This window comes from Peromyscus maniculatus, chromosome 20 (genome assembly GCF_049852395.1).
Source record: "Peromyscus maniculatus bairdii isolate BWxNUB_F1_BW_parent chromosome 20, HU_Pman_BW_mat_3.1, whole genome shotgun sequence".
Classification (NCBI taxonomy): domain Eukaryota; kingdom Metazoa; phylum Chordata; class Mammalia; order Rodentia; family Cricetidae; genus Peromyscus; species Peromyscus maniculatus.
Window position 1 is genome coordinate 35,769,063 of NC_134871.1, and position 22,258 is coordinate 35,791,320.

General features: G+C 44.1%; 1 protein-coding gene and 1 non-coding gene across 4 annotated transcripts in view; both read right to left on the bottom strand.

Annotated features, from left to right (window-relative positions):
- Nucleotides 1-22,258, bottom strand: part of Kcnq3 (potassium voltage-gated channel subfamily Q member 3) — a 297,862-nt gene that overhangs the window by 141,552 nt on the left and 134,052 nt on the right. The gene's annotated exons all lie outside the window — the stretch shown is intronic.
- On the bottom strand, nt 2,760-2,923 carry LOC143269841 (U1 spliceosomal RNA). Its single transcript, XR_013046611.1, has one exon. It is a non-coding gene; the product is annotated as a U1 spliceosomal RNA (small nuclear RNA).

Below are 22,258 nucleotides of genomic sequence, written 5' to 3' on the forward strand. Positions count from 1 at the left end.
TGAGCCCAAGTATGAGCTACTTCATAAGTTTAGCCTTGAGGCTAATGCAAAAGAATAATCATCTTTGAGCCAGGGGGGCTGTTGGTCACTAAGGGAGTCACAGTTGTGCTCCCTACATAAAAGAGAACACACAAGAAAGACAGCAGTGTATGTCCGTTCACAACAGAGATCAGAGATGTTAAGCAACTCAGGGAGTCTCGCTGCCACCATGCTCCCCTGGTGACAGAAACTAGTTTGCTAGCTTCCCTTTTCCCTGGGCCAGCTGGCTCCTCCTAAGAGAGTCTGCCTTCTCCTTGGGACCCCCTGGGGCTGGCAGCACTTGTCTCTGGTCCCAGATTGGAGCACTAAAGCTTCCTGGGGCTTCCTGAGTGTTTTCAGTGTCAGGCCCTGCAGGAAGCCAAGTTAGGGAGGAGAAAGAACAAAGAGCTGCATAGGACATCTCCGGGGGCTCACAGGGACATCTCCAGGGGCTCACAACAGCAGGAGCTCCAGGATTAAAAACCAAGCTGAAAGCTGAGTTTCCACTAAACTCTAAACTCTCCAAATCCCCTCTTCCTGCCTAGTCTCCTGGGCCTAGGCTTTCTTCCCTGGCAGGAGCTCCAACCACAGTTTCGGACCCCACCAGGCAGCCTTGTGAGGCATGTTTAAGTAATGACAGCTAGCACAGATGCAAGCTCCCCTGGAGAGAGATGGATTGAAGACTGGGTGCCAGGGAAAGAGGTCATGGATTTCAGGCTCAATGTGGACCTAGTCAGGTGTCTTACTAGAAAATACGGTTGGACAGAGGTAACTAGGTCTCCAAACCCTTGCTGAAGATTCTTGTGAGACACGTGAGACAGAGCAGACCCTGTGGACCATAGGCCTCCCACTTTAAAGGCGCTAGTCTAAGAGAACAGGTCTAAACCTCTGTCAATGCAAAAACAATCCTCACCACAAAAGGAGTAAGAGATAGTTTATTCTAGAGTCAAATAAGTGACCATGGTCCCAGAACACTGGTCATCCCAAGTTCCATGTTTCAACACGGAAGTAGTTTTATGAAGATTTCTATAGTAACAGAACAAAGACAAATCAAGACACATGGATGGATACATTGTGTGTGTGTGTGTGTGTGTAGGGGGGGGTATAGAAAAGCTGAAGAACTCTGATATGGGCCTTAGATGCTGTCTGACAACAGTCTTAGGCCTGTGACTGGTGGAAAGTGGGGGCTTATTAAGCCGAGTACATTCCTATAGGTATTTACCTGTTAGTCCCAGGATGTTAGAGCAGACACAGAGTTGGGCAAGGAATGGTCCTTTAGGGGACTAATGATGGCCCAAGATATATTGTAGCTTGGCACTTGTCGACCTGCATCATGAAGTTCTCACCAGTCAATCAATCGATCAGTCTTGTAGAAGATTTCAGATTGAGGATGTTGCTTCTTTCTGGAAATTTCTATCCACAGTCTGGAGAAATCAGAGCACACTTCCTCTGTGGCTCTTATTTCTACCTCCTGCCAATATGGCAAGGTTTTATAGACAGATGTGTTTCCTGGTCTCTGCTACTTGGAGCAAATAGATCAGCAGCCTTGGAGTTATGGTAGGAATCCCCACCCCCTGGGGAACAGTTATACAAACTTCTGTCTCTCCTTCTCCCTCTTCTTTCTCTTTCAGGTTCCCTTGACATGCTGTCCATGGAGGCTATCTTTCTTCTTCTTCTTCTTCTTCTTCTTCTTCTTCTTCTTCTTCTTCTTCTTCTTCTTCTTCTTCTTCTTCTTCTTCTTCTTCTTCTTCTTCTTCTTCTTTACTTTAAATTACATCTCTTAATGAAGTTCCTCTCTGGGGTTTAAAGGGCAACCTCACAGAAGGAGAATTCCTGGAAAGAAGCTGTGTCTGCAAAGGCTGGTGAACTAATTAGAACATCCATGGTGTAGAGATGTTACAAGTCCATAGCCAAATTATCTCGTTGCATCTTTAACTCTCTTAACAATCATTTATTGCTCTCCTCCGCACATGTTCTAAGAGTTTTTGCAGCCTTTAGGTAAGTCCTTTGGACTGTAGGCACCAACTCCTAGTTCCCAATAACCAAAGGGCTAAGAATAGCATCTGAGGCCTATAGTAGAGTTTCCATGTTCTACTGTAACCCACTTACCTGATGTACCCACCGATAGATTAGAGAAGTGTCATGGTTTATGACTTTCTTCGTTCAGCTGCTATAAAAAAACATCAAACTGATACTATGTTGGAACATGGAATTTAGGACAACTTCAATCTGTGTTTCCAGGCCATGGTAATTCACACTCAGCTCCAGAATAGACCATCTCTTATGCCCTTTGAGTTGAGATTCTTGTGTCAACGGCTCTCTTTACATTTAAGGCTCAGTGACACTGCCTCGACTATGATGCCCTAGATTTCCTAACTGCTCTCCCACCTCAAGGCTCATCATGGCCACCATGGTCCTGAAGCTGTCTTTCCTAAGGAAGCTCATTCTGGAAGGTAATTTCATATTATGATAGCAGATTGTGAAGCCACGTCAATATTAGCGTGAAAGAAAACAGTGTGTAGAAGAAGCCCTTCCTTACTCTGGCATCACCTAATGACAGAGTACAATAAAAAGGTGAATAAAAAAGCCACTAATACAAATGGAGCAGCAAGACAACAACAAACAACCATGCTCTATGTGGATGAGGCCTCTGGGGCTTTCCCTCAGGTCACTAGTCCGCTTCCATTCTTGGGAATGCTTTTCTCATTTTTTTTTTTTTTTTTTTTTTTTTTTTTTTTTTACAGGGGAGAGCGCGAACGCAGTCCCCCACTACCACAAATTATGCAGTCGAGTTTCCCGCATTTGGGGAAATCGCAGGGGTCAGCACATCCGGAGTGCAATGGATAAGCCTCGCCCTGGGAAAACCACCTTCGTGATCATGGTATCTCCCCTGCCAGGTAAGTATGCTTTTCTCATTTTTTAAATAAGTCATCTCTATTCCTATTCCATGCCTAACTGAATGGCTTTTTCCATCTCTCCTCCTGGTAGCGGCCTGGATTTTTACCTAATCTGTACCGTCTTCCTCTCATAACCTAATGAAATGATCCCTGAGCTTCCCTTTGAGTCGGTTTTTAAATTATTTTTATTAATGAGACTAAAAAGCCCCAAGGAGAACCTCAGTTTCCCTAGTAACAGCATCAACTCTTTTCTCGAAACTGCAGTGCTCCATCTCCTTAATGTTTAGGAAGTGTGCACATTGGTTTTCTTATAATTATCATAATCAGTGAGAGGACTGATACCCATGAGAGGGTATGGTTACTTCAGGGCTTCTAATGGGGTACATGCTGTGATTGACACGGCTTACTAGCTAATACAATTCTCACAACAACCCGGTGACTTAAGAATGTTATCTCCAATTTACAGACTCAATGAGGCTCAGTGAGTTTATATGAGTCTGTAAATCACCCAAGATCCCACAGTTGCCAAGCAGCAGGACGGGGATCCTAGATCAGATCCTGCAGAGTCTGGATTGCTAATTATTGCCACTGCCTATTCATCCATTCACTCCAGGAATATTTATTAAGCACCTCCCATTTGTTGGATACTGTTTCATACTTTACTGTATAGCTTTCCTGCTCAATGAATGACAGACAAATTCCCATGGCCCCAGCTACCACACTGAACAATATGCACACTGGATGAGGTGAGTGAGCTAAGGAATAGGTCAGCTCCCCTGAGGCTTGGCACCCACCAAACAGGGGCCTGGTTAACAGGTATACTTCCAAAAAGCAAACAAATGCCCACAGTCTCTGACAGCAAGTTACAGCACCAAGTAGCAAGGTCTGCATATAAGAACTCCTACCCATATCAGTCTGCAGCCCAAGGAAGGAACTGGCTTTGCAAACACAAAAAGCAAAGGGGTATTCGCACAAGAGTGCAGCCGACTATAAACATGTCTGCACTCTGGATAACAGTTGTCTCACAGAGAGAGCAGGCAAAATGCTAACCACCAAAAAAACCCTGAACCCTTAGAGACAGTTCCCAACAGCAAATTGACAGACTCCCTGGCCATCCCTTGTGCTTTATCTAGAAAGCACCTCTACTATTGATTACATTCTAAATGTATCTTCAATGAATCTTCCTTCCACATAAACCCAATCACAGCACAAGCAAAGGGAAATTTATATCATAATATTTAAGAGGAAAGCCAGATCCTTTCCTGTTATAAAGGAATTAGCTCATGGGTAAATAGGTTAGACTCCAAATGTTACGAAGTTCAAACATTTTACAACTGAAGTTAACAAACTTCTTTTTCGCTGATATTGAGTGGAAGACATGGAGCAACGCACAGGGAGGGGCCTCACCAAGACAGCCAACTTTTGGTCCTCACCCAGGCCTCTTTCCATTTCTGTATCACTGAATGGTGGCTGCTCATTGCAATTCTGGCTGCTCGTCGTCTGATTAACTGTGCAGCCTCAGGCTTGTCTCCATTTTGCATAAAAATAGCCCACTCCCATTTCTTTCTGAACATGAGTCTGCTGCTCATAACTGCCGGGTGTCCCCCTCACTTCTGCCCATGGCAGGTGCACTGGTGGGAATGGGGCTCTTTATTGGGGCCACATAAGAGCAACCCCCACCAAGAGCAAGCAGGACTGGCCATAGTGCAAGGCCTGATGCCTGGTAGCCTTCTGCTTCTGGAGCCAGTGATGTGACTCTTCGTAAAAAGTGTGCAGAGTAAAACTACCTCTGGATAAATACTGGAATCAGCTTCTTAAGGAAAAAGTCTACATAGCTTATTAAAGTTTTAGATAGAAAAAAAAATAGGAGACAACTGGAAAGAGGGGTCACAAGGAACCAACTGTCTCAGAATCCCAGATGCCTGTCTTTAAGAGAAAAGCTAGCCTGGCAGGTGACAGTTATCCATTTATTCAGCAAGCCTTTCTTGGAGATCTATGATATGTCAGAGGGTTTTCTCAGTGTGTCACACATACCACTGACTTCTATGGCATGGATATGACATGCCAGGAAGCAGGTGCAAATAAATAATAAGAGAATTGAGAAATAAGTTCATCCTCTGAGTACGAGTTTATTATGAAGGTAAGTAAACAGAACTGAAAGATGCATACATACATACATACATACATACATAATACATACTTACAAATATATACACATATGCACCCATACATGCAACAAATATATATATGTATACACATACACACATACATACATATATACATGCATTTCCTTTATTAACCTAAAGGGTTAAAATGATGTCTAGTTAGCAGGCCCTGTCTGGGCTCCCCCTATGTTTCATTAAAATACCAGTGAGGTTACAATAAAAAAGTTAAAATTTCCAAACTCATTAACTGCACTGAAAATGAGAAGTGATGAGCCAATTAGAGCCTGAATTAGGAAAGAAATCTTGTCAATCCTGTTGGTAAATTCACACATGTGATGTGCTTAGGGCAACGTCTGGCACATGGAAGCATTGAGTAATTGTGAATAATTATTTGCTTAAAGTTAAATGAGAGGCACCCAGGAAAATAACAGAGTATTATGGTATGAATCAGCAGATACTATTTTTAGCCATTTCTAATCTTAGCATATGCCCCCCAAAAGCAAAAGCGAGGAAGAATCCAGCCATGGCATGACATGGTGCATCCCCAGAGATGTGTCAACCACAGACAAGCATTCCACTAGGGGAGGAAACACAAGGAGCTTAGGGGTTCATGTTTTCATGTCTTGGGCTGATTTATCTGTCCCCTCACTGCAGATTGATGGACTCGAGGCTGTGTAAAAACAGTAGCTCCCACCACAGCTCATCAAGAACACTATAGGGAGCAAAGCCGTGAGACTATGGGACCTGGACTGTGCACTTTGCACACTGATGTTCCAACTGCCCATCTGGAAGGAGCTGGCAGTGGACAAAGTCAAGGGGGAGCCACATAACTTTTGCTGGTTAGCTAGGGCTGGCCAAGAAAAGTACTCCTTTTTCTTAGATAAACTAAGAAGAGCAAAAAGTGACTGTGGCACCGAGGAAGAAAAAGTACTAAGTGGAAAGAGTGTTATCCTGAAGCCTCAAAAAAGATACATTGGAAAACAGAGACTTAAGGGTAGTTTGGGAAGCAGAAAAGATTTTACAGTTGGATACAGGAGAACCTAGTTGCTCTGCACCGGAAATAGTGTCACAGGAAGACAGCCCATGAAGGAGTCAGGCAGGATAAAAGGCAGAACTAACTGTAATGGGGAAGATGGATATGAAGATGGATATCCAAGAAGTGGATGTGGAGTACAAGGGATCACTTTTATTTACAATCTAGGTAAGTTTTACTTATGTAAAGAGGAACGGTGCACAGTTCTGTGCTATTTTTACAGGTTTCTACTGTCAGTCTATTTGACAGGGTAATCAGAATCTGTTGTTTTCTTCCTGTTCTGGAGGCTGTAAAGTCCCAGTTCAGGTGAAGGGATCTGGTAAAGGCTTTCTTGCTGCATCCTGACACAGCAGAAAACACTAAGGCAAGTAAGACCATGTCTATTCCACAAGCCTAGGGATAGCAGCATCCCTGTGTTCAGGAGAGAGCAGCCTAATTCTTCTCAAGAGGCTCCATCACCTAACACAAGTAATTAACTAAAGGGTTGTATTAAAGGAGGGTGGGCATCAAGCCAAACCATCGGTGTCTTTAAGAGAAGACACACTGGGAAAGTCCACATGAAGACTAGGCAGAGCCAGGGAGCCCTGATGGTTTCCAGTGGGAAGGATCAATGCCCCACCCCCTGCTTTCAGAGAGATCATAGCCTGACAAATTAAGTTTCCAAAACAAGGATCTGGTGGAATATGTTGACACAGTAGCATCTAGAATTGCATAGCAACCACCTACCAAAATATTGAATATTTCTACCTTACCAGAAAGTTCTATGAGGAGTATTTTGAAAGATGAACTCACCATGAATTAAGCAATGTTCTCAGAGCCACAAGGGTCTGAAATCACCAAGGCAATTAATTATTTGCATCAATAAGACATTTGATCAATGTCATTTTCCACTCTTGGGAAAAAAACAGTAATCTGAAGCTAGGTTATTTTGTTGATATTAGAGAATATCTTGTGAGTTATGAGACAGGATCCAATTAGTGTTCTTGAAGAACACAAAGACCCACATTATCATCACAGTAACTTAATATTGTCCTTTTAAAAGCTACAGTCAGTAGAATTAGAATCAGAAACAGGAGTTCAGCTTTTACAAATGGAGATAAATGTGCCATTGGGTTCAGCGGCCTGACTGTCTCCAGTAGCAGAGGCAACACTTACTGAATACTCAAGAGGCCAAAACACCAGTTTTTGCCCTTCCCTGAGCTCCCAGCTGAGTCTCCCCCGTGACATAATGAAGGAAGTGTTTGATGATACAGTCAACAAGCAGAGAAGGGAAACCAAGGGTGCCCAAGATTTCAGGGCAGAAAGTAGGGTGCCTGTGTATGTGCTGGCTTCTGGGCTTCATGTCACTAACAGCCCACTAGACCAAATCAAAACAGAACCAACCAGCAGCAAACAAACCAGACCCCAGCATCACAACTAGTAAAAAGAGATTAGCAAGTGGGTGTATTCAGATCTAAACAAACACTCGCAGTTGGGGGGATTCCCTTATAAACAGTTATGAAAGATTAAGTTAAAAAATAACTCTAATTAAATAAGTAAGACCACTCCCACTACAATTCCACATAATGAAGGAAAGAAAACTATGACATCAAGTTTAGCTCTGTCGGAAGACAGACTCTGGGAAAACACCATCCTGAAGAAACAACTAAAGATTTTGATCATTCCCAGTTAATCTTATGTTAATATAATTTCCACCCAAATCTGGACATTTTAGTGGAGATATGATTTAAGGAATTGAATCTAAATTAAATCCATGAGAAAATACTAGAAAGTTTAGGAAAACAGAGTAGCAAGAAAGACCTTGTTGTGAAAGAAAAGCACAGTTACTCTGTACCATTGATATAAAACAGCAGAGGACAAGGTCTGTTACTTGTACCACAAGAGCACCAAGGTAATTTTGGGGGTTCTAACATCAGTTTTGTGATGCTTTTGAGAAGTCCTAAATATGAGCAGGATTTTATCAGATGCACAAGGGAGGCAATATTCATAACAAGGAGAGAAGATAAATGGGCATCTTGAGGTATTTGTAAGAAATTGCTTGAATAATAGGGAGTGGGAGTGACAAGGATGGACACAGAGGTAGAAGTTGGATTCCATGTCACATGTGACAGACAACCAGCTGCTGAATGATTCCAAGCTGGTGGGTGACATGGACAAATTAGAATTTGGGGATCAGCTGACTGCCTTGCATTTGAGGAAGGCCAGTCGGGAAGCAGCTGGAGAAATGGGGGAATTGACTGTAATGACCAGGTTTCTGGAAGAGCCCTAGCACGGCGGGCTGAATTCTCAGAGAACCAAGAGGACACGGGGCAGGATAGAGTTGAGAGCTGCTTAAGGGACAGATGGATTAGAAAAATGGCCACCTGGAATGGCAGGGCATGACTAAGGCAGCAGGGTAGGACAAGGTGTGTAGGAAAGTTGTGAGAATACAGGGGAATGGTCTTGGCTTCTGATGGAGCCAAAGCAGAGCAGGGTCCCTGATGGAGATGGAGATCCCTGGGGATATTTCACAGGTTGAGCCCAGGGAGCATGAGCTTCCTGTTCCCTCAGCTGCCCCGAGTCACTTCTCAGCTCCTTCAGCCATGTGACATGGGAAATCTTCCCCACCCCAACCCTGGGTTTGATCTATCCAATATCGACAGAAAAGCTGAGTACTCCCCAGCTCACTTATTTTGGGGGTCTTTTTAAGTTGTAATATGGGGTCCATAGCATAAGTAGTTCCTCCAGGTCTCCCCACGTTTCTTCAAGTCAGAAAATAACTTACTGCCCACGACAACCCAGATCCCTTTTCCCCCCCTCCAAGGGCAATCCACGTCCTTTATTTTTCCTATATCTGAAATATTCCTATTCAATTAGCTAATTTCTCCCTGAAGTCATATCTTTCACTTTAATAAGAGGAAAATGAGGATGCTCCATGTATTATTAAGCTACATTTCAGGCTGAAATTGAATTACAAACTACCAGGAGCGCCTCTCTGGATCACAAGCCAGAGGTCTATGATTCATGCTTCCGACTGCCTTTCAATCTTTCAGAGCCAGTGGGAGAACTGTCTTAAAATAGACTGAATGGAGCTCAATGAATGTTTTTGAAATGTCTATAATTTGGGCAAACTTTTTCAGGAAAAAAAAAATTTTTTTAAACTAACAATGACCTCAGAACAAGGAGGCTCCTTCAGTTTTTTTAATGTGTGGGCTGCGGTTGGTTTCTTTGTTTGTTTTCTTTCTGTGAATGCAGTTTTAGTCTTCAAACCTCCATTCATCTCCAGAGGAGGTCTGATTATTAAAGATGTCCCTTCCATCCAGACTCTAGCATCCTGTCCTGATAGACTGTATTCACATGCTCATCTTGCCTGTCTCCCTCGAGTGGTGACCACCTTGCTTCTTATGAGTGTGACAATCACAACCTTTCTTACCTCACAGAGTGGCCATTGGGAAGGAGAGGGGAATCAAGAATAACTAATCAACCATCACGGTCCTTGCCATGGAGCAAACTTAGAACCCCGTCTTTGTCACATGCCTGGCTCTGTGACTTGGGGTGAGTTGCTGATGTGCCCAAGGCTCTTATTCCCCTCACTTGCAAAAATAAGAGTTCCCTGGACGTAGGTAGGTCATGGTAGGTCACAGACTCTCTGCGGGATCCTGACAAAGTTCCAGTACAGCATCCAGCCCAGAATAAGACTTCAAAAGGTGTAGTATTGTACAGTCTGAGATTATGAGCTGCTGCAGGTCAGCTGTGTGGCCTCCTGCAAACCATTGCCTTCTCTGAATGTGCATTATAAATGCCAGAATGAAGGCAGAGGATACATTAGTCAGTGGGAGGAAAAAGTGCTGTCAGCCCTGTGAAACACTGGGTTAGGCACAAGAACAGTATCACTTCTGTCTGAATTTATGGACCCAGGAATCCAGGCTTTCTAGTATTTAGGGATACTTAGCTCTCATGACCTTGGAGAAGTTCTTTGGATTGGAAAAATGCCTGTTAGGAAGAGAAACCTGGCAAGGGATGGAGATAAATGGTAATGAACACTAAGGACTGGAAACAAAATCACAAAGAAAGGGAACCAAGGCCCCACATGAGGACTCTGGAGAAGTTCACAGGGTGCAATCACCTAAGGAGATCCAGACCCAGAAGTCAAGAGAAGAACATACTTGAGGAGGAAGGGCAGACATTGTGGTGGATACTTTCCTCCTGCTTCGCCCACATTAGTATTATAGATGTTGATGTCTCCCCATCAAATCACACAGTTATATGTCACTGGGAGAAAATGAGGGTCACAGCTTGGGTTGCTTGCTAAGTGATGCCCACATGTCTCATGTGATAAAATTTGAATTTTTTTTCCTATCACTGCCTTTTGCAGACATTTTTCTTCTCAGTCGCAAGAAACAGAAAGTAATGAAATCACAGTCCTTGCCTTCCTTAAGTAGGGAGACTTCAGCTATCCCAGAACTCAGTGTAATGGGGAGGCAGTCTTGCTTTGACCATGAAGTCACTGGAGGCTTGGAGGTGGGCACCTCTTTCATTTTGAGCCTGTGTAGGTTGCTGGTGGCAGTGAACATAGTCTCAATCACCCAGCATCCAGCACCCAACAGACTCAGTACTTCCTAGTGAGTCAGGTAAAAGAATCAATCAACATATGGGGAAGCTCTTGGCATCACAGCAGACAGCAAAGTCTGATTTCTCATCCATCTGAGACAGGCTGCCTAGGATGTTGCAGACCCTGAGGGTAGTCTGACCCTGGTTTGATGGCCTCTAATAAAACGGGGCCCTGAGCTCCCACTAGGAAGCAGCTGCTTGGCTGGAGGTGACAGATGATAGCTACAAGTCCCCCTGGATTCTGGCTTCCTTTCATGCCCATCTATAATCCTTGGATCATCGACACAGCATGATGTAATGGGCTTTCCATTTCTCTAATCGTCTGGCCTGTCAGGGTGGATTTATCTCAGTATGTGCAGGGGTAGGGGGCCTGAAGACTGCTCTCGGTTTTGTGGTAGAGGACCTTTAGCAAAATGAATAGTTTACTCAGGCCGCTTTCCTTGACTTAAGCTTCACTTTCTTGGTTCCCAGAGAATGGCTCCCCAGGCCCCACAATACCTATGAGCTAGGTGCTTTCTTGAGCTAGAGTGCATGAAATAAAAAGAGAACATATGACAGCTGTGGTTTCTAATAAACCCGCAGAATTTATTTCAAATAAAGCTATTGGTTCTAAAAGTATAGTCTAATAGTATACATGTGCATCTACACACACAAATACAAATACACACATATGCATGCATGGTTGGATTTATGTAGATCTCAGTTTGCACAGCCTTCTTATGTATTTTACCTGGTGATTAAGGCTGGGCTCTGAGGTCCAAGTAACATCATTAGATCCATGGCATCTCACTTATAAAACCCATGTACTTAGACAAGTTACTGTACTTTCAGACCCGTGTTTACTCATCTGTTACATGGGAGATACAGGGGTCCTTGAGACCACACAGGGAACCAGCAGTGTTACCCTTCCCACCTCAGCACCAGTCTTGTCCCGTGGTATCACCTGGCTGCTGTATACAGAGGAGGCAGCTGGACTTAGGGGAGGTTATAATGCCTATTGTCACAAAGTCATCCAAATCTAGGTACTAATGCAGCTCACCGCTGCCCCCAGCCAGGCCACTCTGAAAATTACCCAAATTGTAATGAGGGAAACCATGCCAACCTTTTCACTTCCATCCATTTCTGAGAGCAAACACCTCACACAATCCTGGGAAGCAGGAGAGCTCAGCTTCTGGAAGGTTACCCAGCACATGCTAATAGCCCCCTTGCTCAGATCCAGAGCCTCCTAAGTGATAGTCACCAAACAGAAGAGAGAAGACATGATAAGGAATCGGGAGCTGCTGATATTTACCACAGAAGGGAAACTAATGAGTGCTGGTGCCTGGTGCAGCTTGTAAATATTCAGTCTGTGGCACCTCACTTGCACCCATGGGTGCCCTCTGCTCACCTGTGGGTGCCCTCTCTTATCTGCACCTATGGAAGTCCCCTGCACAATTGCACCTGTGGGTACCCACTGTTCACCAGTGGAAGTCCCCTGCTCACTTGCACCTGTGGAACCCCTCTGCCCACCTGTGGAAGCCCTCAGTTCACACACACTGGTGAGGCCCTCCTCCCTGTCCACAGATTTCAGCAGTGGCTTTAACATTACCTGCCTGCAGTCATACCGAATAGCTGAGCTATATATATATATGTGGTGGCTCATGCCTATAATCCCTGCACTTTGGGGAGACAGACACAGCAGGATTTTTGTAAGTTCAAGACCAGCCTAAGCAACAAAATGATGATCCTGTCTCAAAAAACAAATTGACAGAGATTACAAAACCCAGCTGCAGAGAATTCAGGGTTCCAATGGTCCAGTGTGGGATCTGGTCTTCATGAATTTTTGAAGATTCTAAGGTGGCTTAAATGCTCCCACTACAGATCAGGTGGGGAAAACTGTTCTGTTGAGGGCTGGAGTCTCTGAGAATGCAAAGTTGGTTGTCTGGAAATACAACATGACCTCGTTTCATAAAGGCTTTGTTTCAAGAGTTGGTCGGTCATAGGCACTCACAGTGGCTAATAAATGCATTATTTCCCAAGCCTGGTTTCCAGCCCTTTTCAGAGCTTGCCAACATGTTACCCTGCCTAGACCTCTTTATTCTGCCCTGGTCAATCCTAGCTTTAGCATGCAATTTCACTATGCTAAAAATTGGCATGCCACTAAGACCTTGCAGAATCCTTAGGCTTATTATAAAAACTACATCCTCCTCAACACTGCATCCTGATACCAAATACATCCCTGGACCCCACCTCACCTCTCTACCCTTTTGTCTCTGAGGCCACATTAAGCTTCATGCTTCTATCTTCTTCTCCCTCCCCCCAATATAGACTCACATGGATGAATCTCAGGGAAGATTCCCCAGTGTTATTTCATGGATGAATTCTAGAGCCTACAGGATAAAACCAAAAATGCCTCACAAGACCCAGCATTTCAGCGGGGCCCTTCAAAAGTTCACCTTGTTTCCTAGTCATACTATACAGCTTCTCCATGTTATTTACACTGCATCCAAATTCACCCCACCTGAGTTTCCAGAAAACACCATTTCCTATTACACCTCTGAGCATGCGCTCAGGCTATACTACTCACCAGAAACACCATCCACATCTGTACAGGAGTAAACAGGACCTGTTCTTCAAGACCTAAGCTATATGGACAAAGGATCTGGCATTATGGAGAGTAGCCTGAGCAGGCAGTCTCCACCAAGGTGGCCTCCATCTGTGAAGCAGGCCCTGGGCAAGGACTCTCCTGACATCCCCTCACCCGCCACGACTATGTGATCAGTGTTAACATCTGTAATACAGAAGGAAAAAGAGAAGCAAGGAGGTCATTGTTATGTTTGTTTGCTTTTTTTTTCAGCCTATTTTCTTGACAATGACTTGGACATTTCCTAAGGACATGGTGTGGTGGTTCAGAAGGGAAACAGAGTTAAGATAGGTTAGTTAGTGAGAGGATGAGCTAGTCGGGTCTCAAACAAAGATTTTGGACACTGGGCAATTCTTAGAGTTGTGTTAATCAAACACAGGAGATGTCTAACATCTGTGTTAGTGGGTTATTGCCTAGCACAATGTAAATTTCTCCTGTGTCTTCTAATATCCCGCTGTGGTGGTTCATCCTGGCTGTCAACATGATTGGATAAGAGGTGCCTAGGAAGCACACCTTTGGGAAGGTATTTCCAGAGTAGACTAACTGAGCGGAGAAGACTCACACTATCCTATAAGCTGGGGGCCTGGGGGGATTCAAAGTTTAAACATAAAAAGAAGATGTCAGCAGGCATTATCTATCTATCTATCTATCTATCTATCTATCTATCTATCTATCTATCTATCTACTATCTGTCTGTCTGTCTGTCTGTCTGTCTCTCTTCCCTCTCCCTTTCTGGAGGATGGGAGCTACTCTATTTATTTATTACCTCTAAACACAGCACGTCCATATTTGTTAAGTGAATGAATGTATGAATGAACAAAGAAATGGGTGCAGACAATTTGAAGTCTCCACTCAGCCACCTAAGTTAACTCTGTCTCCTCTCACCCTGTACCTCACCTCTAGTAACCATGTCTCTAAGGAAAGACACCGGGGTGAAATCTACTTCCCTGTTTAAGTAAAGAAAAGTGAATATAATTGAATATGAAGATGGGGCATCATTGTTAAACAGTAGGGCACTTAAGAATGTATTCATTGAAAATTTCATACATGTATATAATTTTCATTGATATTATCCACCCCATTATCTCCTCCAACTACCTCAGGACTCTCCCTCCCAGCTGTATCACCCATGCCTTCAACATCATGTTCAATATCAACCCCATTCCAGGAAACCCTTCATGATGTCTGAGCTCTCCCTATGAACATGCTAATTCACCCATTTCCCTTCTCCAGGTTTTCCATGATCCCATAATTTTACACACACACACACACACACACACACACACACACGCACACGCACACGCACACGCACACGCACACACACACACAGAGAGAGAGAGAGAGATCGAGAGAGATCCCATGGAATCCAATTAGTGTTGCATATTGCCCATATGTACAGGAGTGTGAGGCCATCCATTTACTAAGCAGTCATTTATTGAGCACCTACTATGTCCCACACATTATAGTAAATTATTTTTTTTTTTTACAGTTTCATTTTAACTTTTGTTTGTCTGAGTGTTTGGTCTATATATATGTCAGAGTACTGGATATGTGCCTGGCAATCTTGGAGGTTAGAAGAGGGAACCTGACTTCCAGGAGCTGGAGTTTCAGGCAGTTGTGAGTCACTACGTGGGTGCTGGGAACCAAACCAAGATCTTCTGAAAGAGCAGCAGTTCTCTTTAAGCCTGAGCCACCTCTCTGGTCCCTCTTATTAAATTAAACTCTCCATATCTTTAAGCCCTCACAGGGTGGGAAAGCACAGTGAAAGCATCAGACCCATTTTTGTGGAATAAAGCTAGATGGCGACATCTCAGTGTCACAGCTCTCCATGGGGGCTCGGTGGCTCCGGGTCCCAGCTGCTGTGTTTACCTATGAGATCTTTCAATCTCTCCCCCACATTTGTCCCAGTTACAGTTTTGCTCTTTGGATAGCAAAGCTGGAGGCTTCCCAGCCTGAAGAAAACGAGACATAATTCTTCATCTACTGTCCTAGTTAAATTTAAAAAAAAAAAAAAAAAAAAAAAAACCAGGAATCAGGGCAGCATGTTCCCTGGCCTCAATCTCATTGTTCTAGGACTGCTGCATGTAGCTCATGGGAGCCTTGAAGAGCCAACACCACACATTGACTTGTAGCCTCTTTGGTATTTCCCTGAGGCCTTACAGGTGCAGATGAGGAAGAGTGCCATGGGGACAGCAAAACAGGAGGAGATCAGCTAACAGTGAGGGACATAGATGGGTTTCAGCAAGCATCCATCCTGTGGGATAGAATGGAGAGGGCAGTCAGGCTCGGAGACCTAGATTCCTCTAGGCTCCAGCACAGACTCTTCCCTACTCTGGGCTTCAGCTTTTATGCTGAGAAAGGAGATGGCTGAATGGTGTTAAGGACTATATTATGTGCCTCAGAATTCACATGCACCTATGATACGGACTTGCTGGATCTCAATTTCCAGGAACTTGGAATTCAACTGTGTTTGGAGGTAGAGCTTTTAAAGAGATAAGATACAATTATCTTAATTGTATCTTAAAAAATGAGGTCAAGAGGGTGATGTGATCCTTATACAAAGAGGAGATGTGGGGACAGAGAGAGAGAGAGAGAGAGAGAGAGAGAGAGAGAGAGAGAGAGAGAGAGAGAGAGAGGAGAGGAGAGGAGAGGAGAGGAGAGGAGAGGAGAGGAGAGGAGAGGAGAGGAGAGGAGAGGAGAGGAGAGGAGAGGAGAGGAGAGGAGAGGAGAGGAGAGGAGAGGAGAGGAGAGGAGAGGAGAGGAGAGGAGAGGAGAGGAGAGGAGAGGAGAGGAGAGGGAGAATGTAGTAAGAAGACACTGGGAGAAAGTAGACACCTCATGGCAAATAGAGAGGCTCAGGAGAATCCAGTCCCATGGACATCTTGGTCTCAGATCTCCAGCTTCTAGAATGGTGAGAAAATGAATTATTGTTTAAGTCCTCCAGCATGAACTCTTTGTTACAGCAGCACTAGCTGACTAATGCAGTTGAGGATATCAGAGGTCTCAGTTCTGCTTAGGCTAGGTCACTGAGTGGATCTGTTCATCTGGAGCCCCAGATGGAAAAATCAGGATACAAAAGGCTAGTCAGCTTGGCTGGATGGTATGGATCAGAGAAGAGACACAGGGAAAAGGAATATATATGGGGCTCTCTCTCAGAGGGAACTGGACACCAAATGCAAGTAGCAGAGAGAAAAGTTACCTTAGCATGGGTCCAACACCAGCATTACTCAGGGACCCAAGTGTCCCAACTCTGGGTAGCTTAAACAAAGTAACCTATCCAGGAATCTACAAATCTGCATTTATGTCAATCCTGTCTATTTCTGTATCTGTGTTCCACTGTGGTGATATTGTGTCCCCCAATATATTGTGCACCTTAATAAACTTATCTGGGGTCAGAGAACAGAACAGCCTCTAGATAGACATAGAGACCAGAAAATGGTGGCACACACATCTTTAATCCTAGCATTCTGGAGGCAGAGATCCATCTGGATCTCTGTGAGTTCAGAGCCACACTGGAAACAGCCAGGCATGGTGACACATGCCTTTAACCCCAGGAAGTGATGGCAGGAAGCAGAAAGGTATATAAGGCATGAGGACCAGGAACTAGAGCCTAGTTAAGCTTTTAGGCTTTTAGCAGCAGTTCAGCTGAGATTCATTCTGGATGAGGACTCAAGAGGCTTCTAGTCTGAGGAAACAGGATCAGCTGAGGAATTGGCGAGGTGAGGTGGCTGTGGCTTGTTCTGTTTCTCTGATCTTCCAGCATTCACCCCAATATCTGGCTCCTGTGTTTTTTTAATTAATAAGACCCTTTAAGATTCGTGTTACATTCCACAATTCTGCACTATGTCTCTTCTATAATGCTATACTAGGAGTGCCATTATAGAACCCTTTAGTATGGCAGTTGCTCTGTAAACATAATTTCAGGGATGAAGAAGTGAAGAAAAAGAGAAGAAAAGGGACAGGGGGGATGAAGCAGAAGCAGGAGCTTCCCAGATTAATGTTTTCTTCCTCTGCTTATTGTATCAGACAACTAAAGTTTATTGTTTACAGCTGCTTGTGTTCAGCTACTTCTGTTTCTATGACAACCCTCTACTCCCTCCCCGCCCCCCAAAAAAAACAACGAAAGAATTATCCTGGCTCATAGATTCAGAAGTCTTAGTTCATGGTCAGTTGACTCTGATGTTTGGGCATGTGGTGAGGTTGAACATCACCCAAGACTACCCAGGGTGATTGCTCCAGGTCTCAGGGCAGAGGTTTAGAGACTGCTCCAGGGATGCTGGCCAGCAAAATACCCTATGACAGAATATAGAGTGTTCCTGCCCTACAGGGCACTGATTCCACCTCTGATATGAAAAGTGTACTATTCTTCATCCCTGGGATCTGTTTCTAGTCTTCTTGGACCACATGGGGATGATGGATCAATCCTTATGTGCAGGGGTCAGAAGCTGGGGATCAAGCAGGGAATTCCTCTCCTGTTAGCCTTTTTTTTTTTTTTTTTCAGTCCTGGATGGACTTTTCAAGCTTGTTCTTGAAGTCTCTTTGATCTTTCTCTTTCTCCAACTCAACTCAGCATATCACAGGGTGACCTGGAGATCAAGCCAATCTGACTGTCTTGTTTGTCACTACAAAGCCTTTGCTCAGGATGCACCTTCACTAGGAGTTCCATTCACCGCCCCCCCCTTATCTGGCCCAACCTGCCATTGCTCCTCCAAGAAGCCTTTCTGATAAGCACTGAGAGTGTTTGGAGGTCATATGGTTCATCTCTGAACCCAGTACTTATTCAAAATGAGAGGATAAAGGATGGATGGATGGTTGTATAGGTGGATGGTTTAATAGGTGAATGGATGAATAGACTGATGATGAATGGAAGATGCTAGAGAAAAGAACAGAAGTTCTATTCCTCATAAGATAAGGTTTTAATTCCAGGCATCCACCATGACACCCTGCTAAGAATGTGCACTTTCTAATTAGGCTTCTGTCACCTTCAGGATGAGGTTTCAGCAACTTCTTATCAATTGAAGCACAGCCATCCTTATCATGCACTTCTCTGAGGCCTCTGGGGTACTATGAAATGTACCAATTTCATCAATAAGAAAATCATGAAGGAGGGAGACTATGAGAAGAAACAAGCTTGGGTGAACATATTTCCATATTTCCTGGCTTTATGAATATGTCACCAGTCAGAGACTGCCTTCCCCATAAACGCAAACTCAGGAGAAAGCATCTCAGGAAAGCTGGAGGTCATCACTTCAGAGGATCCATTTCCCTTTATAAATGCAATTTCTTCTCACTATAAATAGCATGGAAAACATAAATATACAGAAGAAAGGAAACTGCATTACTAAAAGTCTCACCACCTTTTACTTGCTGTTTTAGCATTTGATACATTTTCTCTGTGTAGGTTTCCTATGTATAGGCATGGTTGGATGACTCAGAGCATATTCTATTGTACATCTTAATTTTTGTCTTTCCTCCTAAGCACAACTTAACTTTTTCCCTATGTTGTACTTTTTAAAAAAGTAATATCAACAACCACATAATACTACATCAATGAATGCACTACCTTGAAAGTCCTCAAAGCATCTGCTATCCAGCAGTGGACATAGATGTGGTCGATCTAAATCTCAAATTGTTGATGACTTGGGTTATTTCAAACTTTCTTGTTACAAATAATGTCTCAGGGACCTTGAGTAACATCAAATTCCTTCCTTAACTCAGTTCCCTAGAAATGCAAACAAAGACTTGCATGGTGTTGGGGAACCTTTCTATGGCTCCTCACACTTGGTTCCAATAGTTTTCCAAAAGGATGCTCTCCTTACATACTCTGGGATCCTCTTTCATACCATCTGTAAAATGGGAGTCATGTGACAGTGTTTATAATGGGAAGAACTCAGGAATATCTAATCCAGGCAGCACAGTAGCTATAACCCCGCCCTGACTTGGACTCTCATGGGCACTGCCTACTGAGATTCTCATAACATTCTTCACCCAGGCATGATTCTCTTCACTATATCCCAAAGTTACACGCACTCCTTTTTTCAGTCCTGCTGTTTCTTTCAGAGTTCAAACCCTCACCATCGCTGCCTACAGCCACACGGCTGCTTCCTCACCATCTGTTCCAGGTCACAGAGCAGCCTCCACATCACTGCTTCCATCTGTCCCACTTGTTATATGGCCCCCTATCTTTCAGCCAACATGGTCTTTCCAAAGTTACAAATCCAGTACGTACATCTTGAACACTTGCTGACCACCCGCTCCTCACTGGGCATGCTTCCTGTTTTCTATACATTTTCCCTATACATTCTCAGCCCCCTTGACACATGAAAAACTGAGACAGCAGCAACTAAGGGACACACAGACAGTGATAAGGCCCATGTGCCATAGAACAGGGACCCCAAAGCCAATGAGCCAGCTTCTGAAGCTGTACCCAGAAAGTCCCAGTTACCCCACTCTGCTCATCCAAATCCCATCTGCCCCAGAAATGTCAGGCACTTCCTGCCAGTAGCAGCTGATGAGGTTCACCCTTTCTCCCTCCAGCTAATTATCCCATCTTACCACCATTAATCCTATCATCTATTACATCATTTTTGTGCATGAAGGCTCAGACACAACCCATAGATCTATCCCTCTAAAATGATCACATGGACACCATGACGCAAAGAGTTACACATGCCAAAAGTGTCTGGCAGAAGGACTTCCAGTGAGGCCAAAATGCATTCCGCACTCTGTTCTTTGCAAAAAGAAAAAGAAATTCCCGTTGAACTTCTGCCTTCTAAAAATGTAGAATGCTCCTATTTATCTAATGTATAAGGGACTTTTAGGAGCTAGTGCTGGTCATTGTATAAACACATAATTCTAAGGTAGGGAGACCCTGGAAACCCACCCAGAGAACGACCACAGGATGTACAGGTTTTGGGGGTAAGGGTTTTATGGTTAGAACTACCTCATGAAGTGTGGGCTGAGCCCAGAATCCAAGTGTTGGTCAACACATTTCTTCAGGCAAAGCATAGTCCCTAGAGTGTAAAAGGCTGCACAGAGGCCTTGAAGTCAGCTGGCCTTACAGTTGGGGAGTCACCGTGTAAGCTTAGCTGCTATAGGTAAATGCATTCAGGCTCAGCTGAGGTGAGGGTAATAATTGATGTGCTGAGGCCCGTGTCTGGCACATACAAAATGCTTAATTTACACTGTTCTGATGACTTGGAGGTTGATTCTGCGCCAGAAGGCTGTGCTTAGGAGATTGACAGTATAGAAATGAGCTTTGCAAACTCACCAGGAGAGAAACTTCATAAAATTCATGTCAGAATCTTACCAGCCAAATATCTTTTAAAATCAATCCAAGGCAGTGAAGATGGAAACAGTCTGGGGCTATGGAGAGATGAGCTGGGTTAGGGGGAGCATTGAGTGGTGAGGCCTAGAGAGCCAGGGGGTTAGGGAAACTCATCTTCTATAATGTCACTTCCTTTTAGAGGTACTAAAGACCTATACAGTGCTGAGTAAGGTGCAGTGGGTACCTTCTATAGCTCTCAGTCACTTTAATTCTTCCAACTGCCTAGCAAGAAGGCATAGTACAATGACTAGGAAGGAATTGGAGGTCAGGGGCATAGGAGGGGCATCAAGATCATACACCAGCATGCAAAAGCAGAAGCAGTCCTGGACCCCAACTCCTACTCATAGTATTGCCCGCATGGGTATGCAGAAGCGTGTGCCCTCTGAGAGACCTGAAGCATGCAGATCTGTGGTGCTCACCCAGAGGTTTTTGGGTACTTGTATAACACACAGTGGTCTGTAGGTTAGCTTTTCCACCTGTGAGCTGCTCACTTCTGTGTTATTGATGTTAGAGGTTTATTGGTGGGAAGTCTGGTATCATCCTGGGTGTTACTGGCTAGCCTAGCATTCTTATTTGAGCTCACAGGAATATTTGTCAACAAATGACCTTTCCTGTTGAGGGGATATTGACATAGAAAATCGAGCTGCTTCTGGTAGTGGGCAGCCAGGAAGGGGGGTGATTCCAAAGGGAACAATGACTCAGGACAAAAGAGGAAAGTTAAGACCTAGTAGAAAAGAGAGCTGCCAAGCCTTTTACATGGTCCCACACTGAGCCTTCTCCCATGGGGCTTGCCATGGGAGCAGGGAGAGAGGAAAGATCTGCTGAACTGAGAGAATCTCTGCAGGGACCTGGATAGAGACCATGGGGACTAACTCCAGGGTGAGCCCAGTAAATAATCTGCACACTAAAAGCCGCTCTTCCAGCATTATAAAACCCCAGGAATAAGACAAAAAGACATCAAACTTGAAGGACCCGGACTCAAGGACTGGTCCTACCATTAATCAAGCAGTCATGTAGCCTTGGGTTAGATTCTTCCCTGGTCAACATAGTCAGTAATGCTCTGCTTCCTCCTGGTGTTGATCCATCATCACCTCTTCCCTGATTCAGGCTCTCATCCACTGTGATGGTTGGTTTCATGGTCAAGTTTGAGCAGTATAGAGCTACCCAAGTATCAACCAGAGATTGTCTAGATTGCATTGGTCTATAGCATAACTGTGGAGGATTATCTTGACTGCATTAATTGAGTTGGAAAGACCTGCCTGTTGTGAGTGAGACCATTTCCTAGGCAAGAGATATTGAACTTTATAAAAATAAGAAAAGTGAGCATAAGTATGCATGCATTAATTCTTTGCCCTCTACTCTTGATTGTGGATGAAATGTGACTAGCTATATCACATTCCTGATTCCTTGACTTTCCCTCATGACAGACTATAACAGAATTGTGAACCAAATAAACATTTTCTCCATAAAGCTGCTTATGTCAAAGTATTTTATCACAACAACAGGAAAATTAAGACACCTATTATCCATAAATTCAAATGGATAAGCCCGAACCATCTTTTCAACACACCCTACACCATGTGATGGCCCCTAGATCCCATGCTC